Here is a 10,593-nt window from a genome sequence, read left to right on the forward strand (position 1 = left end):
TCACAGCATCTGTAAGATTTTATTTCATCTACATCAGTTACTAATCAACCAACTTGGTAGTTTCACACGATTAGTTCTCTATTTTGATTTGTGGCTGTTTAACGGTGTAAATAAAACTCAAGTGCAAGGCAAGTGCAAGGCTTTAAAATAAATCTCAAAAATGACTTATCAGATCGAAACATAAGCTTAGGAGAAACTGTAAATGGCAGTTTTGATTTTTCTTTAAAAAATGAGCATAGATTCATCCCGTTTTAAACTAATAAAAATCTCAGAGTAGAATCGTGAATAAATATGATAAGTTTACCATGTCATGCCCCAACATCATGTTTTCCACAATATATAGTATCACACTTCCACCAACGCATCACCGGAAAGAGCCTTCTATTTACTTCTACTGAAAAATTGTGCTGCTCAGGTTTCCGGTCACGTTTCTCCTAGAAAAACATATTGCTATCAGCAGTAGGAAGAATGAAATGGACCTCGCTTTTTCACTAACTCCGACGAAAGTATCAATCAAATATTTACACAGTCATGTTAAGGGTTTCAGTCATCTCATTTCCAATACTCTTTGTCTTCGTCGGCACATAGCTGTTACGGGTTGTTTTCGTACTTACAATATTTTGACAGCAATAATTACAAAGACAATACAAAATTTACAATATTTACACATTTTGTGTGCTTGTTTAACCTTTACATTCGACCAAATCTCCTGTTCGTTTTATTCTATGCCTTGTGAACCTTAGCCCCACACGATTTACGAGATTTACCGTAACGTTTTCTGTTCGACAGTACTACAAAGCCGTTAACAAACAAGAAAAAATGAACAAAAAAAAAAAAAGACCGCCTGTATTGTGTATCGCACGTTTTGTTTGTTTTCCGGTTTACTTGTTTGCATACGAACATATCTGCTGTTGTGCTCCGCCGGTACTCGAGGTCAACGTGATTGGATTTAAGTAGAGATTCAGAGGATAGGTTAAAACGCCTGCAACTGAGTGGATGCACAAAAAATGGGTTCAGCGTCTATCGAGAAAATGGTTCACATAAAAATATATCACTAAATTTTCAAACATTGGTTTCAAACATTGCTTGCTACTTTAAATTCTCAACGCACAATGATGAACGATACCTATTACACTCTGGTCGACAAAATCGAAAAAAAAATGCTGCCTTAAAGCTCGAAATAGCTGCCCCAGAATGATTATAGCTTTTTACCAATTCCTGTGAATTTTAGTGCCACTAGCCATTACCAAAACGCGTCAACTTACGTGAGAGTTCGCATAGTAATTGCTCGCCGGGTTCGTCGCTTCAACGTTATGTTTATGAGAAAACTCTTTTAAGTCTCTTAAAAAAAATGTTTGTGGCTGGAAGCATCCAAAATCACAAAAACGGCTGAAAACCTAAAATATTTCATTTTTTCTAGTTTGAGCTTTAGGGCCACACCTGTGTGGACCAGTGTTATTCGGGTCCAAATTGAAAATGTTTTGAAAAATTAAAAAAAAACTTCATTAGGCGCTGTGAAGACACTATGATTATTTGAGGAGTGTTGGGTTTAGATTGTTAACCACTGTTGACACTACTCATCCGTATGACATGTATCCAAAAATGACAAAAACGAACGAGACTTTGTAGTAGAGATGGTCGGGTATGGGAAATTTGTTACCCGTACCCGACCCGTACCCGACTCATCGAGAATTTTCAAACCCGTACCCGACCCGAACCCGAAGTCGGGTTTGTTTGAAATACCCGTACCCGACCCGAACTCGAAAAATTTTGTTTTCAACTACCCGTACCCGACCCGTACCCGAAAGAAAAATACCCCGAAATTACCGGTACCCGACCCGTACCCAACCCGTACCCGACCCGTCCTGGATTTTTATTTTATTTTGATTTTTTTTAAATACCTGATTACCTCGCACGTTTTATGCACTGATTGTCATATGTGGCTTCTCGAGATGACGGCCGGAGTTGGGCTAGACCCGAGTGTTCATGTGAACGAATGTTAATGAACCAGCCAGAGTTCCAGGCGATGTATTGGTGCTCTCAGAATCCGCAGCAAAATATCTATTCATAACTGTGTACGGAGTTCCGCTGGTTACCTCATAATAAAATTGATCAGGGATTTTAATTACTTATTTTGTATGATTCATATAAACTGCTGAAAATTTTTATTTTGTTAATTCACCCTACTAGCACAACACGGAGAATGGTGAAAAATGCATGTCTGGTAGAGTTTGAATTAAGCGACGAGTTTCATGTGCACATCGTAGCAATCAGGAATCTCGATTCGGTATAACACAGGTATTTCTGTACATGCGGCATCCCTGGTCACAGTGCAAACCATGACCTGGGAGGGAGAAACGAATACTACACTAAAATATTATCAAAACAGATGACACGCACACTCGTCGTTTTTTGAAAACGTGTAAAAATTTTCCTGCTGTAATCCGAGTATGACTCGAACATCACGAATACTAAATGTGCAAATTTGTATGCAAACCACAGATTTGTCGAGTCAGTTTCTTCAGATTTTTTTGTTTATTTATATTCACGTAGACTTGCGCAGTGTTGCAATAATTTTACAATTTCATACCTCACTATTTTGTGAAACAAAAATCAAGACTCAACCGTGAAGAAGTGTATACTGCCCTTCCAAGCATAGTTGTCCCAGCGTGCATAAGATTTGTGTAGAACATGGGACTACTATGATTGGAACGGCAGTATAGTTCCAAACTGTTACCAAACGACTTCTTTTCAGTTTCTTCAGATTTTTTTGTTTATTTATATTCACGTAGACTTGCGCAGTGTTGCAATAATTTTACAATTTCATACCTCACTATTTTGTGAAACAAAAATCAAGACTCAACCGTGAAGAAGTGTATACTGCCCTTCCAAGCATAGTTGTCCCAGCGTGCATAAGATTTGTGTAGAACATGGGACTACTATGATTGGAACGGCAGTATAGTTCCAAACTGTTACCAAACGACTTCTTTTCAGTTTCTTCAGATTTTTTTGTTTATTTATATTCACGTAGACTTGCGCAGTGTTGCAATAATTTTACAATTTCATACCTCACTATTTTGTGAAACAAAAATCAAGACTCAACCGTGAAGAAGTGTATACTGCCCTTCCAAGCATAGTTGTCCCAGCGTGCATAAGATTTGTGTAGAACATGGGACTACTATGATTGGAACGGCAGTATAGTTCCAAACTGTTACCAAACGTTACCAATTTCAAACAGTTTTTAATTTGTTTTTTTTTTTTGACATTGTTATAACATTGGTTTTACAATGTAGATTATACTGACACATCATTCGATTTATGGGACCATTTTTTGCATAATTAGTTCTGCAATTTTTTTCTGAAAAAAGTTTTCTCGTTCTAAGATGCCGTGAATGTGTATTAAAGTTGAGTTGTGATAGTAATGCAGATGAGTCTATACGATTTGAAATAATGTCATTGACGAAGAATAGCATTGCAAATTCGCGGCGTTGTTTAAGTGTTTGCAGATTAATGAGCATGCAACGTGCTTCATATGATGGCAGAGGAAATGCAGTCCAATTCAAGTTGCGAAGCGCGTAAAGAAGGAATTGTTTTTGGACTGATCCATATGAGATTACAATATTCTACAATAGGTCTAACATATGTAATAAACAATAGTTTGATAGTGTACGGGTCTTGAAAATTGTGGCTGAACCGCTTAGCATAGTCCAGCATACTATTTGCTTTACTTATGATGGAGTTATAGTATCAGAATAAGTATTTTTCGAATAAGTCCACGGTCAAGAAAAAAATGCAAATCTCTACTTTGTAGCAAACGTAGCAAAAGTTTTATTAGTTCACATCATCAATTCACCATTTTGAATAGCGTTTTGAATTTTATAGAGACATTCTTTTCAAAACTGTAACTAAATTTTCTGAAATCTTTTAAGGGAAAACATGTGGGGAAATACTTAGTTGAAACTATAAAAAGCGAAAATTACTGAAACAATACGTTCTCTTTCATGAATATCGTATAAGTAAAGCATAAAATTTACTTCAACTTTTGCGTGGACTTTGGAACGGAAACTTTCTGCAAAAAATCATATTAAAAATCAGCTGAAATTTTTTAAGAGGATTTTTTTCGAGAAGATGAAACTTGCAAACTCTACCGCTCGAGTTCTTGAAAGACGATTTTTTCTAATTTTTTTTTTAAATATCTCCAAACCGGGTACATGTAGAAAATTAGTAGCAAAGAGAGCCTTACGATTTAAAATTACTTTTAGAATTATTCTCAAGAATGTTGAAATTGAAAAAGATCTTTGGAATTCAACTTTAAACTAAAACTTTGTCTTAAGTTTCTTCATCCAGGACTTTTTATCAAAAAGTTTGGAATAACCCCAAGTTTCAAAAAGAAAAAAATCATTTAAGGGGAAAAAATATTCAATTAATTTAATTGAGGGGAAACTTTCTTGATTCAATGTACAGTTTAGTTTTTATTTCCTAACTAGCTGATACCCGGTCCGCGTTGCTGCGCCATTAGGTTTACGGCAACCGCATATCTATCGAATGTACATAATTTTGAACCAATATTAACATTACCAAGTTATATCAATAATGCTCTATGTATTCTCCCCTAAAAACTGTTTTTCTATATCAAGTTTCTACAATATCCGATTTCCATCAAAACTCTAACAAATACATTCGAAAAGAATTTAAAAACTTAACGGAATGTTATGATACTAAATTTATTATTTTGGCTAGGAATAGCTCAAGCATTATCCAAGTCTCGAAGAGGCACGTTGTACCAGTAAGGATACGCAAATCTGGTGATACATTTTTTTGAAACCGCGGGACATCTCAAGGACACGCGGGACATTTTAGATGAACGCGGGACATGTCGCGGGACGCATTCTTACACAGGACATTTTGTTGAAAACCGGAACGCGGGACGTCTGGTCACTTTACACATACCAAACATGAATGAATTGAAGTCAGTTATTTCGATTGAAAATAATTCAAAGAGTGTATTCGTTTTACAAATAAATGGGTATCCATTCATTGTGATAACTACTTCAACTGTTAAAGTTGGGTGGTAAACAATTTCTGTCATTATAAGATAATCTAATAATAAAAATGTTGGTGCCTATTCCATCAGTGTTTTTAACGGGGGGTATACGTATCTTGTATAAAAATCACTGATTCGAAAATCCGCTTAGAGAATCGCAATAAAAAAGCGTTAGTTAAAAAATTCGCGTGAAAAAAACCTTTTAAAAAAACTTGATTTCAGAATCAGCTAAATCAATAGTATCAATAAAAGTCCAATTCATTTTAATTTTAATGAGATATTTATCTTGTAATGTTGTGTTCAAAGCCATAACCGCAAATTCGACGTAGAACTACATAAAGCTGTTCGTAACATGGCTTGCATTATTGCAAGAGAGAACGATTACAAAAGATGAGTTCTATAATTATGATGGCTTATCTTGTATTAACATGTTTATGTCTATAACTATCACCCATCATTTTGGATGTTTTCCAGAAACCGAAAATTACCATCTTGGATTTGGCGCCTGGTATTCGATATTCGGTATTGCGAAAACCGGATATCACCATCTTGGATTTTAAGAAAGCGTCTGGATTTGATTTCCAATCTCTGGGTATCATATCGATTCCGGAATGATCATTTTTGACTGTTTTCTGGCATCCTAACGTTGCAATTTCAGATTTAAAAATAGCGTCTGTAGTCAATTTTCAGCTTCTGTGCAACACCAATATTGGGTGGTATTTGGTAGTTTCCAGTAGCCGGATATCGTCATCTTGAGTTGCAAAAAGGCATCTGGATTTGTTCTCCGGTCTCTGGGCATCTTGACTACGAAATATATATTTTTGGCCTTTTTCCCACAACCGGAAGTTGCCACTTCGGATTGCAAAATGGCGTCAGGGGTCGATTTTTGGACTATGTACATCATCTCGATAACGGAAATACCCATTTTGGTTGATGTTTGAAGATATCTGAAAACCGGAAGTCACCATCTTGGATTTCTAAACGGCCTCTTGTATGATAAAAGTGCTCTTGGAATCATTTCGATTCCAAAAATACCCATATTGGGTGGTGTTCGGTCATTATATGTTGTTTTCCAGAAACCGGAAGTCGCCATATTGGATTTCAAAATAGTCTGTGAAGTCGATTTCCGGCCGCTGGTTATCATTGGTACATGATCATTCTCGGTAACCGGACGTCGCCATCTTGCATTTTTGAATATCGTCTGGACTGATCTCCGGTCCCTGGGCATCATCTTGGATTTCAAGATGGCGTCTAGATTTGATTTTCAGTCTCGGCACTGTTCTGTTTCAAGAAATATTTATATTGGGTGGTGTTGGACCATTTTGGAATGTTTTCCAGAATGAGAATGTCATCTTGACATCTTGGGTTGATTTCCGGCCTTTCGATATTACCTCGGTTCCCAAAATATTAATACTAGCATGTTGAATTTAAAACATGTCTCGTCATTTTGCAATAGTTCACGTCATAATATTACAATTTTGTCGCATATTGATAGAGGCATAACTAATTTCCCAATCCATTGTTGTGAAAACGAAGAAAATCCGTTGGAAACCAACATCAATAAAACACCCTTAAGACTTAATACACCTTGCAATTAAAATAAATGATGGTAAAAATTAACAATCTCTAATTTGCAATACGAAATATTCAGCACCCCCCCCTCCCCTTGCACACGCTAGTGGAATGAAGTGACACTAATATATTTGAAACATATCCGATACGCAAAAACCTCTATATACAAATTTTCAAAATGAACTATTAGACGGTTCAAAAATAATGAAGGTTGTTGTAATTTCCCCTCTCCCTAACTGCGCCACTGGAATACAGAAATTTCAATATCACGGGAATATACCTCGTATTTGAGAACTCACGTGTACAGAATAACACACTGATCTTGTTTGGTGTTTATAAGTGTTCATGTTTGGCGTTTAAGAGTTTACAATGAACAAATTTGTAGTTGCCCTCGTATCCGCTTTTTTCATTCCTGTATGAGATAGACATAATTTGAAGTGGGAGAAACATACACGCTACTATACGACCTTTATTTACCGAATTAAATAATAATCGGATAAGCGGTTTAAAAATTAATAAAGGTTGACAACATTCATCTCCACCCCCCCCCCCTTTCCTTAACTACGCCACTGAGATATAGCAAAGTCTTAGATGAAAACCTCATATTCGAAACCACATGTTTATAAATTTTCACGATGTGCATTTTAATAATTTACAAATAACAAAATTAGTACATCCCCCCTTACTATGCCATTGGGATAAAGAAAAATCAATATTATAGAAACACACCCACCGATCGAAATTGGCACGGTGAGCAAGTTAGGTGTTGAGGAGCTTACAAATAGTTAATTTACCCCCCCCCCCCCTCCCCTTGCCCCGCTTATGAAATAGGTTAAATTCAAAGTCATTGTAATACATCAGCTTCTATAGATTCTACATACCCAATTCAATACAGATCGGTCCAGCAGTTTCAAAACCATCAAAGATTGACATTGTTAACCTCCCTCATCCTTACGACGCCTCTGAGATACAGAAAGGTCGTCGGACAGTAACGTGGCAAAATACATCTTAGACTCAAAAACATCTGTATGAAAATTTGTACGGTTATCGGGGAGGAAGTTTTCACGTTCATGAAACACAAATTCACCTCCCCTCGCCTACGCCTATGACATAGAACAAAACAAATATTTTAGGATTACTTCCCGTACTCGAAAACACCTATGTACAAATTTTCACGGTAATCGGTCCAGTAGTTTTTGAGCCGATAGGGAACAGACAGACAGACAGACATTCGAATTTATAGATAAAGAAGAAGAAGAAGAAGAAGACAGAAGATTTCTTCAAATATGATTAAAAATAACTTGGTCGGCGTGCGACCAGACCGAGCCAAGTGCCAAAAACATTATTTCGAGTAATCTTACATTAGTGTACATTTTTTACAAAGCACTTTTAATTCCCTAAAACTCATTCTCAGACACTTTTTCCATGAAACAGTTTCTGAGTTTTAATGCTTTAAATAAAGACTGTTCCAAAATGCATACGCGTTTTTAGAAAATTATTCTCGCAATTTCTCCGTCTATGAAAAATAGTCAGTTTGCTAAGCCAACCAGCAAAGTTTTTTCGAATCAAAAATGGTCGGACCATAGATAATTTGGCGTGGTTTTGTTCTATAACGGGTGACAGCTAAAAATTTAGATTTTTTTTCTACTGCTGTCGAAAAAAGATGTATGAACCTAAAGGAAAACTGATTTATTTCTCATGAAGATACATTCATTATGAACGAAAAATAATACGAACATTTGAGAGAGGTCCGTTACCGGCCTTTTGACGAAGCTTTCTTATAATGCCGGAACAAGAGCGTTGTGCGGCCTTCACGGAGACTTTTCGAATGCATCTTTTGATTCTACCAATCAACTGTTTGTAGTTCGTTGATCTTCAGTTATTTTTGCACCGAAGGAACTCAAAATCCTAAAGAAATCTTCGATTGGACGACAGTGAGGTAAATTTGTTGGGTTGCTATTGGGGGTACAAATGAAGTCGGGTGGTTGTTCAGAAACGTTAGTGTGTTTTGACGTATATTATTTTATCTGGCTTTTTATTTTATATTATACATACTTTTAATTGGTATGGTGTTGTGGAAGATATGGAATCATAATTTTGTTCGAACTTTCGTTCCAGTATACATTTTAATTGATAGCCAAGCCACTAGGCTTGAACCATGATTCAGATAAAAAGGCAAACGTTTTTTTTCCTGTCCGCTACTCTAGCCGGTCTTCCACTACCTTCCTGGCAGCTTATTGTTGAAGTTTGCAGAAAAATATACACAGTCGAAGCCGGAAAACTTTTGCTCTCAAAATGGTTTACCGTGAATTTTTGCCAAATTTGTTGTGCGGTTCATAGCGAACACAAGAATGCTTCTTATTTCGATGCCATTTTGAACATCACTAGGCATGCATACACAAAATAAAAAATACTGGCATTAAGAGGAGGGAGAGCTTACATATACATGCTCTCATTGAGCGTGTTTGTTGTGAAGTAAGAGAGCCGCAACAAAATTTCAAATTTTTAGTTGTCACCTGTTAATTTTTTTCCAGTTTGAGCTCCAGGCTCAAACTGAAAAAAATGGAGGATTCTAGCTTTTTAACCCATCCAGCGTACTTTGACATTTTTTCAGAGACTCAAATGAATTTCCTCGTAAACATAACGTTGATACGGCAAGCCCGGCGAGTAATCACTATGCGACACTTCGGCGTATGTTGACGCATTTCTACACTTGCTAGAGGCATCAAATTTCACAGGAGTGGTTAAAAAGCTATAATTTTTTTAGAGCAACTATTTTGAACTTAGGGGTAGCTTTTTTTTTGCTTTTGATTACCAGTGTTATAGCTTTTTATCCGTTTCGGCTAGTTTTGTGGCCCTTAGCGAGACCATAAGTGCGTAATGCCTTCAGAGACTTAAACGAAGTATTTCCGTAAGCAAACATAGAAGCGACGAATCCAGCGAGCAGTTACCAGAAATTCACAGAAAAGGTTAAACAGTTTTTTTCCCGTTTGAGCTCGTGGCTAAAATTTTTTTCACTTTCGTCGACCAGTGTTATTTAGCCCCGGCCCCTAGATAACCCTATTTTGAGCATTCCTATGGGTAGCAACTGTCAAAAAAACATGACACAAATGAATTGTCGAGTTGTATCAGCAACAGAGTGTTGGTGTTAAAATTATTTGTAAGACAGCAAATGTTCTATATTGAATGATTATACTTTTTACGATTGTGCACGAATGGAAATCATCCTGGGTACGGTTTCAGGCTTTATGTCCTCGATCAACTTTGTTACCGTTGGACGATGCTACTTAGTATGTAAATAAGTTTGACGTTACTTGCCCTGGATATACATAACCTGTGAAAAACGGTAATGCCGGCGACAATATTTATTAGTTATGTTACGGATATCCGCATCCGCATCCGCAAATGCGGAACATCCGCATCGTACCATGCGGATATTGAAAAAAATCGCTTCAAAAAATTTTGTATACAAATTTTCCTTGGAGTAGCGCGGTCATGTGAAATAAGCGAAATAAAACACAAGACGGATCCGCGAATATGGAACATCCGCATAAAAATTGACATCCGCATCTTCATCTGCATCCGTAATCACATATCCGCATCCGCATCTGCATCTGCAGATGTCTGAAGAATCACATCCGTAACAACACTGCTGCTTATCTAGGGACTAAATAATCTTTCTCAAGACACGTGCTCCTGAAGCCCGATTGAGTTGAAATTTCGGATGGGAACTTTTTTCGAGGAGACAAGACGAGACATTTCAGCCCCACTCCTAATATTTATTTAAAGCTCATTTAAATGATTCATCATTTGAAACTTAATTAAAGATTTAGACTCAAGAATACCCTTGAAGTCATCTAGATCAGCGGTTCTCAACCTGGGGTACGCGTACTCCTAGGGGTACGCGAGAGCCTTCAGGGGGTACGCGAAAGAAATATCAGTAATGGCGGACAAAGCATTTTTTTATTAAACTTTAT

The sequence above is a fragment of the Wyeomyia smithii genome, chromosome 2 (assembly GCF_029784165.1).
Source record: "Wyeomyia smithii strain HCP4-BCI-WySm-NY-G18 chromosome 2, ASM2978416v1, whole genome shotgun sequence".
NCBI classification, from domain to species: domain Eukaryota; kingdom Metazoa; phylum Arthropoda; class Insecta; order Diptera; family Culicidae; genus Wyeomyia; species Wyeomyia smithii.